The 14,502-nt window shown below is 41.1% G+C and overlaps 1 long non-coding RNA gene across 4 annotated transcripts in view; it reads right to left on the bottom strand.

Moving 5' to 3' along the window:
- The window catches only part of LOC103097829 (uncharacterized), a 101,337-nt gene that overhangs the window by 38,515 nt on the left and 48,320 nt on the right, over nt 1-14,502 (bottom strand). For 3 of the 4 annotated variants that reach the window (XR_008914663.1, XR_008914665.1, XR_008914664.1), the window contains exon 16: nt 1-14,502. This exon is cut by the window's left edge and continues 18,877 nt beyond it. This is a non-coding gene — a long non-coding RNA (uncharacterized LOC103097829). The other variant, XR_008914666.1, reaches the window with a different exon arrangement.

The raw sequence follows: 14,502 nt of genomic DNA, 5'->3' as shown, positions 1-14,502 counted from the left end.
CATTTCGATAGGGATTTGTGGATAGGCATGATGTTTATGTACACTCATCTTTACAGCATCTTTTCAGTACTTTAACCCCAAACCTCACTGCCAGGAGTTGCCTGTAGCACCACAGAAAGAGAAAGGTCAAAGAGCCTGAACAGGTGGTTAAAACACCTGGTTTTGAATTCCTGTTCTCTCATTTATGATTCTGTGAACAGGGACAAGTTGTCCTACCTCTAAGGTCACATTTTCTTCTTGAAAATAGAAATCCAAGTAGATAACCTCTGAGGTCCTTTTTGGATTTGGCAGTCAGTGATCAAAGTAATTTGAGTAAAAAGGGCTTTTGCAGTTTCCTCATCTGAAAAATGGAAGTAATGATCACTGAACACTATTAACCATATGTAAAAGATCTGGGGAAATTAGAAAGGTACCACAAAGACTAGAAAAGAATGAAGGTCCCAATTTTCAAAGAAGGGTAAAAGAGTAAAGTTTGCAAACTATAAGCCATTGGCCTTGACTTTGATTCCCCAGGGGAAATTCCATAATGGGATAGAAAAGATATGGTTAGTGACTATCTAGGAGAAGGAGTAATGATTATAGAATAAACACATGGTTTTGCCAAAAGTAGTGGCAGACTACCCTTACTTCCTTTTTTTATGGTGTTACCAAATTCATAGATTCAGGGATTTTTAGATGCTATCCTTGTGGACAAGCTGGAGAGAAATGAATTAGATTATAATTCAGCTAGGCAGATTTGTAACTGATGGATTAATGCACTAAAAAATGTAGTTTTTAATGGCTCAATGTTAATTTGGTAAGAGTTCACCAGGTGAATGCTCCAGAGATCTGTGCTTGGCTTATTGCTGTTTTAACAGTTTTATCATTTGACTTTGATAACAAAAGGCATAGATGGCAAGCTTACAAAATTTTCAAATGATACTGAGCTGGGAAAGATAGTTAGCATACTGTATGGCAGAGTCAGGATCCCAAAAGATCTTGATGGACTAGAGCATTGAGCTGAAATCTAGGAAAATGCAAGTCAATACAGAAAACTGTCAGGTTTTATACTTAGATTCAAAAAGTCAGCTTCACAAATACTAGAGTAGAGAGGCTTAGGTAATTGTCATTTGAGTCATCAGTGTGATGAGACATCCACAAAAGCTAAATCAATCATAGGTGGCACAAAGAGAGGCATTTTGCTTCTGGTAAGTTGGAAATAGTTCCTCTGCTCTTCTCTAGACAGACCACATTTGCAGTTTCTTGCTCAGTTCTAGGTGCTATAATTCAATGAGGACATTGATAAGTTGGAGAGTGTTCAAAGGAAGGTTTCATAATTTCACAATAAGGGAAAGGATTCAAGGCTATGTCATATGAATATTGGCCAGATGTACAGCAGATGTTTAGAGAAGACTCAGGAGAGACGTGGGAGCGATCTTAATGTTTGAAGGTCTGTCATGTGATTGAAAATTTTAATGTGTTATGCTTAGCCCTAGAAATGGGCAATGGGTGGGAGAAGCTAAGAAAAAAATTCAGGTATAATAGCAGGATAAAATTCCTACGATTAGAGCTGTCCAAAAGTTGCATAGGCTGCCTCAAGAAGTGGTTACCACATTTTGGAGGCCTTTAATACATGAATTATATGACCATTTGTTGAATATGTTATAGTGGCGATTCCATTTATCTGTAAGTTGAACTAGGTGGCACCCAAGATCTTTTGCAGTTCTGAAATTCTAGGATTCTGTAAAATATCAGATGTATTGTGATTACTATTATTCTTATTAATTATAAATAGTAGCAGCATTAATAGAACTTCTACATCTGAAAAGATCAGAAAGTCATTCTAATATCCATAGCCTGGCACCAAGTGGGATTTCTGGGAATGGCCCACTTGAGACAATATGGCTAAGCGAGGAAGTAGCAGCCTTATATTGGGAACAAAGGGAGACTGGACTGTAAGAGAAATAAACAAGAAGGTAGGATAGAAAATCAAGCAAGCACTGGAATTAGACACAGAAGACTTGGGTCCAAATCCTTGGCCACTTTCTAGCTATGGGACCTTGGTCAAGTTTTATCTCTTTGGCCCTGTTTCCTTCTTTGTAAAATGAAGATTCTTTACAGTAGATCACCTCTAAGACTACAACTAGCTCTGAATCTTGTAACCCTACTCTAGAGAGTTATGAGGGGGAAGTCCATTATAGAGATACTTTAAACATACAGGAGAGATGATATATTCCAAGATGGCAAGTCTGGGGCCTGGCAGCACAGGACAGGTGAAATAGTTCACACACTAAAAATCAGGATACAGATTCAGCAAATGTGAGAATTTCAAGGGTCCTTCAAACAGTAGTAGCCAAACATTTTGATTATGTATTCCACTAGCAAAATTTTGGGATGGCAGATAGGCCAAGGCAATGTATTTGGACCTACTTGGGTTAATTGAGCTTGACATCAGGAGAGACTTACCTGAAGAGGTAGAGGTGTTCACAATGCAAGCACTAATGGGAGAGTAAAGCATATATGTGTAGCCAAAATTGAGTATCTCTCAAAATAAAGTAGTTATGAATTCCCATCCTTCAATATGTATATATTTACTTATTTATAAAGTATAGGTATGTGTTATCGCATCAATAATCATACCCATTATCAAACTTCTAACAAAATAAACATTTAGAAATGTGACAGATGAAATATTTGATGGAGTTAGTAGGGAACCACAACCTGACCTGTGGTAGATCTTTCCAAGGTGGTACTGGTATGGTTAGCCGGTTGGACACAATGGACATTGAACCTGACATAGTGATTTCATTTTGATCTTCTTTGAATAGAAAAGTCAACTACCAACCATGTGTCTGGAACTATGCTAATTGCTGAAGATACAAATAACAAAAGACAGTCTCTGCCCTTGAGAGATATGAAAACTACTATGTACAAACAAGCCCTCTCCAAATAAATAGGCAATAGTCAACAGAGGAAAGACACTAGAATTAAGAGTAATTCAGAAAGGATCCTTGTAGAAGTGATTTTAGCTAAGCCTGGGAAGCCAGTAGTAGTAGTAGTTAAAGAAGAGCATTCTAGGCATGGAGAGTCAGTGAAAATGCCTGGAATTGAGAGATGAAGTGTCTTTCTAGAACAGTAATCTGGTGTCATTGGGTAAAAGAGTGCATGAGGGAGTGGCCCTAAATTGAATGGAAAGGATGGGGTGGAAATAGGTTATGAAGGGTTTTTAAGTCCAGATGATTTTGTATTTAATCCTGAGGGCAATAGGGGAATAACATAGTTGGACCTGCACACTAGGAAAAAAATCGTTTTGGCAGCTTAATGATATACTGGAATTGGGAATGATACAAGTAGACCCATTTCCAGGGTAGTAGTCCAGATATGTAGTGATAAGGGCCTTTGCCAGGGTAGTGCAGCATCAGAGAAAAGAACATATTGGAGAAATGTTGCAGAGTTGAAATCCACCGGCCTTGGAAAGAGATCAGCTATGTGGGAGGAAGTGAGTGCCTAGATCTGGGCCACATCGTTGTCTTGAAGGGACAACATTCAGCCCATAACAGGGGAGAATGGAAGTCTGTATAGTAGGAAGGCTCAGAGTGGAGAAATGTTGAAGGAACAAAAGTAGGTATGTTTGTATGAGAGATGAATTCCACCATTGTTTATTTTGAGAATGAAATGTGACTCATCTTCCCATTCTTTGATCATGTTTCTTTTGAGGCCAGGTCAGAGTCATCTCGGGTCCATTCTGGAGACCACTCCTTTAGAGACCATCTAAATAACTTTTACAGGGGAGGACGTGGAATCTCAAAGTAGGAGCAGTGACAGGAGAAATGTCACTAGGATACAGGTCTCTAGAATATTCCAAACTGGAGCAAGAGGCTGCTTGCTCTTTTAGCATGTGAAGGGAGAAAAACTGGTAGGAAGACAAGAGTGCCCAGAGGTAGAGCAGGTAAAGGTGTTTTAAGTCAGGTTTTCATAAATCTAAGTTTGCCCATATTCCTCTCACCTTTCAATCATGTATGTTTTCAGGACAGGTCTTGTCCAGACTCAGGACCCCTCCTACAACTTCTTGGCCATCTCCATGCCATTTACTTCCTTCCCCTACTCAATGCATTCTTAATCTGCAATTTTGGGGCTTGGCTGTTCCATTGGTAACATCTTCTAGGTCAAGGAGTGTCTTCCTTTTGTGAAACTGGACTTCCTCATGCTTCAATTTCTGTCCTTAGAGCTTTTACCAGAAACTGGCTGTAGTCCCACCCCTCACTCCTAAAAAGCAGATTGTGCTTAATGATCATCATCCCATATTATATCCCATTCTATATCTCATCTTAGATAATTTTATCCCACTGTTAGATTTATGAGTTCCACTGCATTGCCCCCCCCAAAATAATCTATGTACTCACTCCCTGTTCTGCTTTAAGGGGCACTGAGGTTTCTGAAACAGCATGGCAGACCACACCATCTTGCTTCCCACTGTCTCCTGAAATGTCTTGATCTGTTAATTCCACCTCTGACTTTCCTACTTTTCCAGCTGTTCCTAGTTAGCACTTTGACCCAGCTTGACCACATCATCCTTTTTTGTTCTCTATTTCCCCTTGATGTCCCTCTCCTTTCCCACTTCCCCATATTTGCTTATGATGACTTCACTTGCAGGGATTCTGGCTCCCTCCCTTAGAGGCTCCCAAGTCATCTAAAACAGTACAGAGGTGAGCCCCGTGGTCCCTTTCTAGGTCTCTGGATATTGTTGACTGTTAATCATTGGTGTTCCACTGTTCACTGTCTGAGTGGCAACTTGATGAAGTGGAGACTAGGTACTGGCTTTGGGTTCATTTCCTGTTTCAGATACCTGCTGGATGTGGGATCATGGGGAAGTCACTCAATATGTCATTTTCCATAGACAATTCTCTAAGAGAATCAGTTAGTTGATCACCACAAGAGGAAGTTTCCATGATAAGAGTTCTTCACATAATCTTCATTATTATTTTTACTAGAGGGGCTGATTCACCCACCTGTGACCTAGAGTTCAGCTTGTCCTAAAGTCAAAGAAGTAAGATCTCTTGGGGCTGATGAAAGAATGTATCACTAGAGGTTTTCTTTCTCCTTGGAAGGACTATGTTGTGGATATAGAATTGGGAGAATTAGGCTAATTAATAATACTGGAAGAGTCCCAATTGCTGTTTCAGTAGTCCTGGAGCCCAAAAAAGTGGGGATTGACTTCAAGTCCCACTTTTGAACTAAGTTAAAAAGAACCTTTTTCCAAATTGAGGGACAAAAGCTATTCTGCAAATTGGATCGAGCAGTTAGTGGTAATAGTTCAGAACTGGTCCTTAGTGTCTTGTCATTTGTTTTTCTTGAAAACTTAATCACCTAATTATTTTACTTTTAGTACTGTTTTGATTTATTTTATTTTATTGAGAAGTGGGACTGGGCTTTTAAAAATTTCATCAGTTCAGGGAACTCTTTGTGTAAGTTAACAGAAACATGACAAGCAATTTTCTATCATTTCTGGTTTTAACTAGTGAGCTTTGTTCCTAGGACACTCAAGGGTAAATGTCTTGCTCATGTTCCTAAAGCTGGTATGTCACAGGCAGGGAATGGACCTGGATATACTTGACTCTAAGGCCAGCTCTCTTTCTACTACAGTATGCTGAAAGAAAGGGAATAAGCATTTACTGCTTATAAGCAGTATAATATAATGAGTTTATAAGCCAGGCACTGTGCTAAGAACTTTTACAAATATTATTTCATTTCATCCTCACAACATCTCTTGAGTGTAGGTACTGCTATGGACAGAATTCTAATTTTTAAGGTCTGTTTTTTGGGCAATGAGACACCTTTACCTAGTCACCTGCTAGCAGCCTATACAAAGTGTAGCCAAAGGACCCAAGAAGAGGAAGTAGGCAGTTTGTCTCCAGCTCTAAACCTCCAAAGCTGGAATGAAACCTCTTAGCAGTGCTCCACTTCTAACTGGAGCTACCAAGCTCTGGAGCTGTCCAGCCTCCCTGACTGAAGCCTTCCTCTTCTCCTGTCTCCCCTCTCCCACATTTTCCTAGTGTAAGTCCCTGCTCCATCTAGTCCTCTTCCTCATTGTCCCTGGCTCTTTTTCCCCTTTCCTCACCCTCCTTTTGTTCCTCCTGCATCCTTTGTTTTCCTTCCCTTCTATTTCTTCTCTTCCCATACCCCATCAACATTTTTTCTTGTCTCCACCCTTTCTTTCTCCTTCCTTCCCTCAATACACTTCATTCTTTCTTTACTTTCCCTATCTTATTTTCTCCTATTCCCCAATCTCCCTCTTTCTACCCTTTCGTCATTCCTTCCCCATTTTCTCTCCCGAATGAAGGCTGAATCCTGTAGTGAAAAGAGTAGCAGCCCTTGTCATGGAACCCTGGGTTCAAATCCCATCTTATTACCTGTATCATCTTGGGAAAGTCACTTAATTTTCATAGCATTCAGTTCAGTGGCATCTTCTCTATGAGAAAAAAGTTAGATTAGATGGTCTTTAAGGTCCCTTCCAAATGCTTGCTGATATGATCACCTCCTACCCTTTCCTTCTCTCCCCAAACCCCATGAGATGGAGAACAGAGAGGCCTTTAGTAGGAATAACAATACCTCAGGAGCAAGATCTAGATTCAAATCTTCACTTTGACTCTTTTGACACTTTGACTCCTTGTGTAACCCAAACAAAGCCACTTGACTTTCCTGGGCTTTACATCCATTGCCGATAAATCAAGAAGGCTGCTCACAAGAATCTCTGAGATCCTTTCCAGCTACAAATTTATGTCCTTCCCCTTCCTTTTCCACCCTTCCATCTCCCCCACCCTTTTCCATTGCCTGCCGTTTACTCCCCTTTCTCACACTATCCTTTCCTCCTCTCTCCTCCCTTCACTCTACCACTTTTCTTCCTTACTTCACATCTAAGAAATAAGGGAATACAGAGTCCTGGAATGGAAAAAGCATTGCTTTGGGAGTCAGAGGACCTGGATTCAAATCCCATTTCTTCTCTTTACTTCCAGTATGATCCTAGGCAAATCACAGAAATTTGCTGGGCTTCAGCTTCATTTTCTATCCCATGAGAGGAGTGGACGAGATGGCCTCTGAAGGCCCCCTTTCTCTTCCGTTATGCTTTCCTTTTCTCTTTCTTCTCACCTTTCCCCCCTCTCTAACCCTCTTCCTTCCTCCTTATCTCTTCTACATTTTCTCTTCCCCTTTTCCCTCCCTCTCCCCTATGCTGTAACCACTAGTGGAATTATTCTACAGATCTTGAAAACAGTGTGCTAGCTTGAGAGTGAGAGAATTTGTATCATTTGGGCTCTGACACTAAATTATATGTCTTGGGGCAGATAGAGACCCCTTCTAGCTCTCAGTTTTTTCATCTGTAAAATGAAAAAAATCAAGATTATAGTATTTAAAATATACCTTAGAAGTCTAATCTAGTACAACTCTCTTATTTGAGAACTTTTTCTTTAGAGCAGTGAAGGTGTCAGACCTAAGATTTCATACCTTAGCCTATGCCAATTTGCAATATATTAGTTATTTACACTGAGAAAGTATCTTAAGGGAGGTAAGAGGTTTAGTCCCTTGCCCAAGGTCACAAAGCCAACAGATGTCAGAGGCAGTCTTTTGAATCCAGATTTTGTCTTGATTATAAGACTGTGAATTTATCCAGGATCATATTCTGCCTTTGTACCCCGACTTTGCAAATAAAGAAACCAAGGCTTAGGGGGTGCAACTTGTTAGAAGTCGCATAGGAAGTTTAGGGGGGTAAAATTGGGAAATTAAATCAGAACCTATGAACTCTAATCCCATTCACGCTTTCTTCCTCACCATTCTGCCTTCTGCACATACAAGCAATTGTGTGCTCTGGATAGACAAAAATGATTTTACTAATACACTTTCAATAGATCTTGGATTTGTTTTCCCAATGGATTGGTTTTTTATCCATCCTATTCTCACTCCTGGCTTCCTTCAGGATCTAGGCGAAAATGGGTAGGATCAAACATAGGAATATGATCATGGAAAAAGTAAAGCTAGTTGGATTCAATGACTTCTTGACCTTGTATTGATTATCTCTGCTCACCCTCAGCCACACCTAGAATCACAGGCTATCAAAATTGCTAAAGGGTCCTTAAGATTCCAAATAATTCCAAAACCTCCTTTTACAGGAGAGGACACTGAGCCACAGGGAAGGGTCTAGTGACAGAAGCAGAACTGACATTAGAACCCAGGTCTCCTGAATATTGTATTTTGTGCAGGGAGGCTCTCTTGTACAACACAAGTTGGAGGGAGGACAGCTGGTAGGAGAGCAGATGTTCCTAGAGTCAGAGCATGTGAAGTGTAGGTGGGGACAGCCCCTTGTATGGGATGGGTTTAATATAGGTGTTTCTAAATACAGCCTTCCCCCTACTTCTACCCCATCACCTTGGTGTTTGATTGATGAACCTTCCTTCTCCTTACTTAACTGGTCAGGGTCTTCAGATTATCACCCTCCTGTTCATGCTGACCTTGACTTTTCCCACTCTGCAACTCAGAGAGGAAAGACAAGCTCAAAACACTCCCTTCCCCATAGGGGTAGTGTGGTATGGGAGTCAGAGCTCCAGAACTGTCCAGATTCTTGCCTATTTTACCAGGATTCACTTTTTCTCTCTCTCCCTTCTTTCCCACTCTGCCCTCTTCTTTTTCTCCTTTGCCTCCATTGTCTCTCTACATCCTTTTTAGCCCTCCCCTTTTCTGTAGTTTCCCACCTTTTTCACTCCCTTATACTCTTCCTTTTTCTCGAAACCCATCATTTCCTCCTCTTTCCTCTCCTCATCTCTTCTCAATGTCCCACAAGATTCTTCCTCTACTGTTACCCTTCCTCCTCCTGTCCTTCCATCCAATTCCTCTAAACCACCTTCCCCAGCTTCCTCTCTCTTCTTCCCAAAACTTTCCCTCCTCCCTCTCCTCTCTGATGGAAGGACTGAGCCTGGGGAGACAGAGGTCCTGGGTTCCAATCCCATCTTTTATTTTTATTACCTGTGTGATCTTGAACTTCCTGAGACTTCATTTTTCTTTTCTGTCAAGTAAGAGGGTTGGACTAGATGGCCTCTGAGGACCCTTCGGCCTCAAAATGTTTGATCCTATGATAGATTCCTCACCCTTCCCCTCCCTCATACTTTTCTCTCTCCTCTTTTCTCTCCTCTCTTCCCTCTCTCCACCCCAATACAAACCTGTCAATATTGGTGTTTCTTCCATTGAATCTGGAACCAGAGATGTCCTCCTTGGCAAAATTTTGCTATTTTGGGAGTTAGGAACTAACTATTCAAATTGTGCCTTTACCCCTTAATGTCTGTATAACTCCAGACAGCTGGAAGAGCTTAAACCTTTCTTTTTCAGTTCCCTCTTCTGTAAAATTATAATGATCAATCTTCAAAATCACAAGATTCAAAACAGGATAAACCTTAGAAATATCATCTACTTCAGCTTCCTCTTTCCTTGCTTCCATTGATTATTTTGCTGCGAAGTGAGGGACCTGACAGGTGATTTCTTCCCTTCAACTGTTCAGATGTACAAAATATTGATAATTTCAAATCTGAGAAAGTACTTAGCGGGAGAGGAAAGGTTAAGTCCCTTGACCACAGCTCTCAGAGGCAGAATTTGAATCAAAATCTTTTTGTCCTGATTACAAGACTATATATATATATATATAAAATAAGCTATTCTGCCTCTATATCTCTAACTTTGCAAATACTAAAGAAATTGAGACATGAGGAGATGAGGAGCAACTTCACTGAGGTGGTTTCTTTGCAAAATTGGGAATTGATATATGCACTTTATATCTCACCATACTGCCTTCAACATACCCAAGCAATTGTACTCTTTACACAAATATATCATTTTCAGACTTTCAGTAGAGCTTGATTTTTGAAATATTTTTTTCTGACACATTCAACCCTCACACATGGCTTCCTTCAGGATTGATAGAAAAAAATGGGTGGGATTAAGAATGCCACCATAAAAGAAAAAAAGCTCTGTGGTCCCTATGACTTCCTGACTTTGCCTTGTTTATCTCTGAATTTTCTTTCTCCCTTGACAGACCCCTTAGTCACTCTTAGGCTGTCAGTAGAGTCAAAGGGTACTTTAGATCCCAACTAGTCCAAGCCCTTCTTTTCCAGAGGAGTTAACTGGGCTATAGTGAAGGGCCCAATGACAAAGCTCACCCTAAAACCCATGACTCTTGAATATACTAAGCTGAGGAGAGAGGATGCTTCCTTTAAAACACAGGGGATGGAAGGACAGCTGGAGGGAAGGCAGTGTAGTGTTGGGGTCAGAGTCCTGAAGATGTCTCCCATCTTTGTCTTACCTTGTTACTAGTTTCCTTTCATTCCCTGTCCTTTTCTTCCTCCTTCCTCTCCCTTACCTCAGCCCCTCTTTTGTCTCTCTAATTCTTCTTTATGCCTTCCCCTTTTAACTATTTCTCTACCCTTCATTCGTCCTCTCTCAGACCATTAGTTCTCTCTCCAAATACATCATTGCTTCTCCTCCTTCCTCTTCCCTTCTGTCCTCTCCATTCTCAGCCTCCAAAGTCTCTTCTCAAACATTTCTCCCTTCACCTCTTCCTCATCATCCTCTTCCCTTAGTCTGGCCACAGTTTTCACTCTCCTCCTTCTGCCAGCTTCTCTTCTCAGAATCCTTGTTCCTCTCATTTCTCATTTCCAGGGAAAGTTACTTTCACTCCCTAGAAGAGAGCCTAGGGAGATAGAGGCCCTGGATCCAAATCTGATCTGTAAACCTTATTCCCTTTGTGATCCTGAGCAAGACATTGAATTTTTATACCCTACAATTCATTTTCTGTCAAATGCAATGGTTGGACTAGATGGCATCTGAGCTCACCTCCATTATTCAATGAATGGTTCTAGGATTGACTCCTTCCCCTTCCTAGTTTTCAAATTTCCTTTATATTCTTCCTTCCCTCCCTCTTCTTTCCCCTTTCCAGTTCTAATACTTTCCTCTCATCGTATTGCCCTTTTATCAATATGCCTTCAATCATCACATTTAGTGGCATCATTGCAAAAATCTTAGAAACAGTGATGTTACCCTTGACAACAGTGTGCTGCCTTGGAAGTCAAAGAACATGTGTTAAAATGATAGCTTTGTTTCTGTGACCCAGGGCAGATGGATACCTTGGACCTTCTGGCTCTAATTTTCCTCATCTGAAAAAATAAAATGAGGAATCTTCAGGTTGATAGGATTTGACCTTAAATAAAATGTTGTGCTCTCACCTAGATCAGCCCTCACTTTTTGCAGACTTTAGTGACCTGACCTGAGATTTCATCCCTCAGTCTAGACTGATGATCATATGTGTTTTTCTTTTCTAACAGAAGATTTTGGGGAGAAGTGAAGTCCTGAGTGCAAAGTCTCAAAGCCAGCTTGTGTCAGAAGCAAACTTTTGAATCCCAATCTTGTCTTGATTGCAACACTGATTCTTATATCAACATCTTAGTCTGCCAAGGCCAGCCTTTGCAAATGAAGAATCTGAAGCCTATAGAGAAGTTAAAACTTACTGAAACTTTTGATTTGGGGCAAAACAGGCTAGTGAAAGCAGATGACATGAGTCCTACTCCTATCCATGCCCTTTGTACCTCACCTTGCTGCCTTCCACATATTCAAGGACTTGTGCTTTCTAAATAGTCCAACATGATTTTAACCCAATACTTTCAGAAGGGCTTGCCTATGAAGTTATCTCAATGTTGTTTTTTCCTTACTCATACCACTCCCATACCTGGCTTCTTTCAAGATCAAGGGGAAAAGGGATGGGAACAAGATTAGGAAAGTAACCATGGAAAAAGCAAAGGAGGTCGCTGAGTCATCCTGACCTTGGCTTCATTTTCTAGGCATTATCTCTGTGCCCACAATGAACCTCAGCCATTTGTCCAAGCACAGAACTCAAGAGAATCATCAAAAGGTAATTAAAAAGAGGGGAAAATGAAAAATAAAACAACAACAAAAAGTTTTTAAAGACTCAATAAATTAAAATGATATGTATCCCTATAAGAAAAGAGGTCATTGGTAACTCTTAAAAACTGTTGCTGTCACCTGGGCATGTAGAAGAATTACACTTAGAGGGAACAGTGACAAACTGTATAGGATGAAAGGACAAGACATAAATAGGTATATAGATATATGCATGCATAAATACATATACGTGTGTGTATATATATATACATGTAGATAGATATAACTAGAGATAAAAAAGAGGTTAATACTAAAAGAAATGGGAAAAGAAACAAATGGGGGTTAATTTATATTTCACAAAGAAGATCATGGCAGGAGAGGGGAGAACATCAATACACTGGAAGGGTAAAGCGGTTGGAGATAGAAAATACTCAACTCTTATCGAATCCATTGGGGCAGAGAATAGATTTGTACTCTATAGGAGGAGTAGAAGGCTAACAAATGGACTGGTGGGGAGGGAAGCAGTACAAGGGAGGGAGAAGGTGGGTGGACAATTCCCTGTAGAAAGACTACAGGTAAATAAGTGGGGGAATAAAAAGGGAGGGGTAGAAAGGGAACTAAAATAAGGGTGGAAACTAGGGGGACTAATTATAAACAAACATTGGTGTAGAAGAGAATAGTGAAAGAAGAAAAGTCAGGTCAAGGAATAGAAATCAAAATGCTGGGAAATAAACAGATAATAATCATAACTCTGAATGTGAATGTGGCACCATCTTAGTCTGGCTAGGCCTAGATTTGCAAATGAAGGACCTGAGAAGGTACAACTTACTGAAAGTTTTGATTTGTGGCAAAACAGGCTAGAGAAAGCAGATGACATGAGCCCTAATCTTATCCATGTCCTTTGAACCTTACCTTGCTGCCCTCCAAATATGCAAGGTCCTGTGCTTTCTGAAGAGTACAAGGTGATTTTACCTATAGGCTTTCAGAGGGCGCTTGCCTGTGGATTTGCATCTTTAATGGGTTTTTTTCCTAACACATCCCAATATCATACCTGACTTCCTTCTAGATGAATGGGGCAGTGGGTAGGATCATGATTAAGAATGTGACTATGGAAAAGCACAGGAAGTGTCTGTGACTCCCTTACGTTGACTTCATATTGTGGGAATTATATCTGTGACCAAGAGGACCCTCAGTCACTCTGAGAATCACAGTCTGGCAGCAGGTGTCAAAGGTTCCTTGGATCCCAACTAGTCCAGTGCCCTCCTATTCAGGGCATGTAACTGTGCCACCACAAGGACAGTTAGGAGCAGAGCTGAGCCTAGAATTCATGCCTCCTGAAGATTCTAATCTGGCCAGGGGGGTTGCTTGCTCTGGATCACAGAGGATTAGGCTGAAAAGTATGCCCAAAGTCACAACAGGTGAAGGGCATGGGCAGAGGCCTTTAGGAGGAGCTGGGTATTCATTTGGTAGCTTATGAATAGTGACCTCACACTAGTGTCATTCCTTCACCCTGGGCTCTGCTGGATGAGCCTTCCTTGTCCTTTCCTGGCCAATTACTCCAGGTCCCCACTTCTGTTTTGTGGCATCCAGGAACCATGGACAATTCCTTATTGTATCTAGGCTGAAATTTAGAAAGGAAAAAGAATCTCTAATAATGTCTTTTCCTGTGACAGTGTCCTCTAAGGATTGGGGTACTTGAGCTGTCCAGCCATTGCCTGCTGTGCCCTTGTCCTACCTTCTCCTCTTTATGACCCTTTCCCTGCTCTCCATACTTTTTTCTCATCCTGTCCATCCCTTCCTCATTCCTCTGCCTTGTCCCAGTCCCCCTTTTGTCTCTTCACCTTCATTCCTTTTTCTTTTTTCTCTTACTATTTTTCTCCCTAAACACATGCTTTCTTCAAATTTCTCTTCCCAATCCTTTCCTCACTTCTCCATGCTCAATCCTCAATGTCTTTATAATCTCTTACCTATTCCTCTTCCTCATTCCATTGCATCCTCTTTAGCTCACTTCTTCTCACCTCCTTCTACCAACTTCTTACTTTTCTGCCCATCCCCCATTTCTCTCCCTTTCTGTGCTGGAGGGAATGTTAGAGTGCCTAATAAAAGACAGTACCTTGGGAGACAGAGGTCCTAAGTCCAAATCTCATCTCTGATCTGTATTACCTGTGGGATCCTTTGCCAGTCAGTGAACTTTTCTGGCCTTGAACTGCCTTTTCTGTCCAAGGAGAGGGTTGGAGCAGTTGGACCCTGAGAGCCCTTCCACCTTAAATTGGATCATCTGAGAATCTACTCCTCCCGTTTCCTCTTCATATATTTTAATTTCTCTTTGACCCCTCCTAATTCCTCCCTTTCCCTAGTTTCCTCCTCCACCCAAACCCCTTATTCTTTCCTCTCCTCCTTTCCTCTCCTCCCTTTCATCACAATTAGTGGGAACATTCCAGAAACCTTGACAACAGTGATGTCATCCTTGGTGACCCTGTGCTGCCTTTACCATTCATGGAACCTATGTTCAAATGATGGCTCTGCCACTCCATAATTGTGTGACTCAGGGCAGATGTAGACCTTAGCCCTTCTGGCTCTCAGTTTCCTCAT

Source organism: Monodelphis domestica, chromosome X (genome assembly GCF_027887165.1).
Source record: "Monodelphis domestica isolate mMonDom1 chromosome X, mMonDom1.pri, whole genome shotgun sequence".
Lineage (NCBI taxonomy): Eukaryota > Metazoa > Chordata > Mammalia > Didelphimorphia > Didelphidae > Monodelphis > Monodelphis domestica.
The sequence above is the reverse complement of the archived record's forward strand: the minus strand, read 5'-3'. Positions and strand labels throughout refer to the sequence as shown.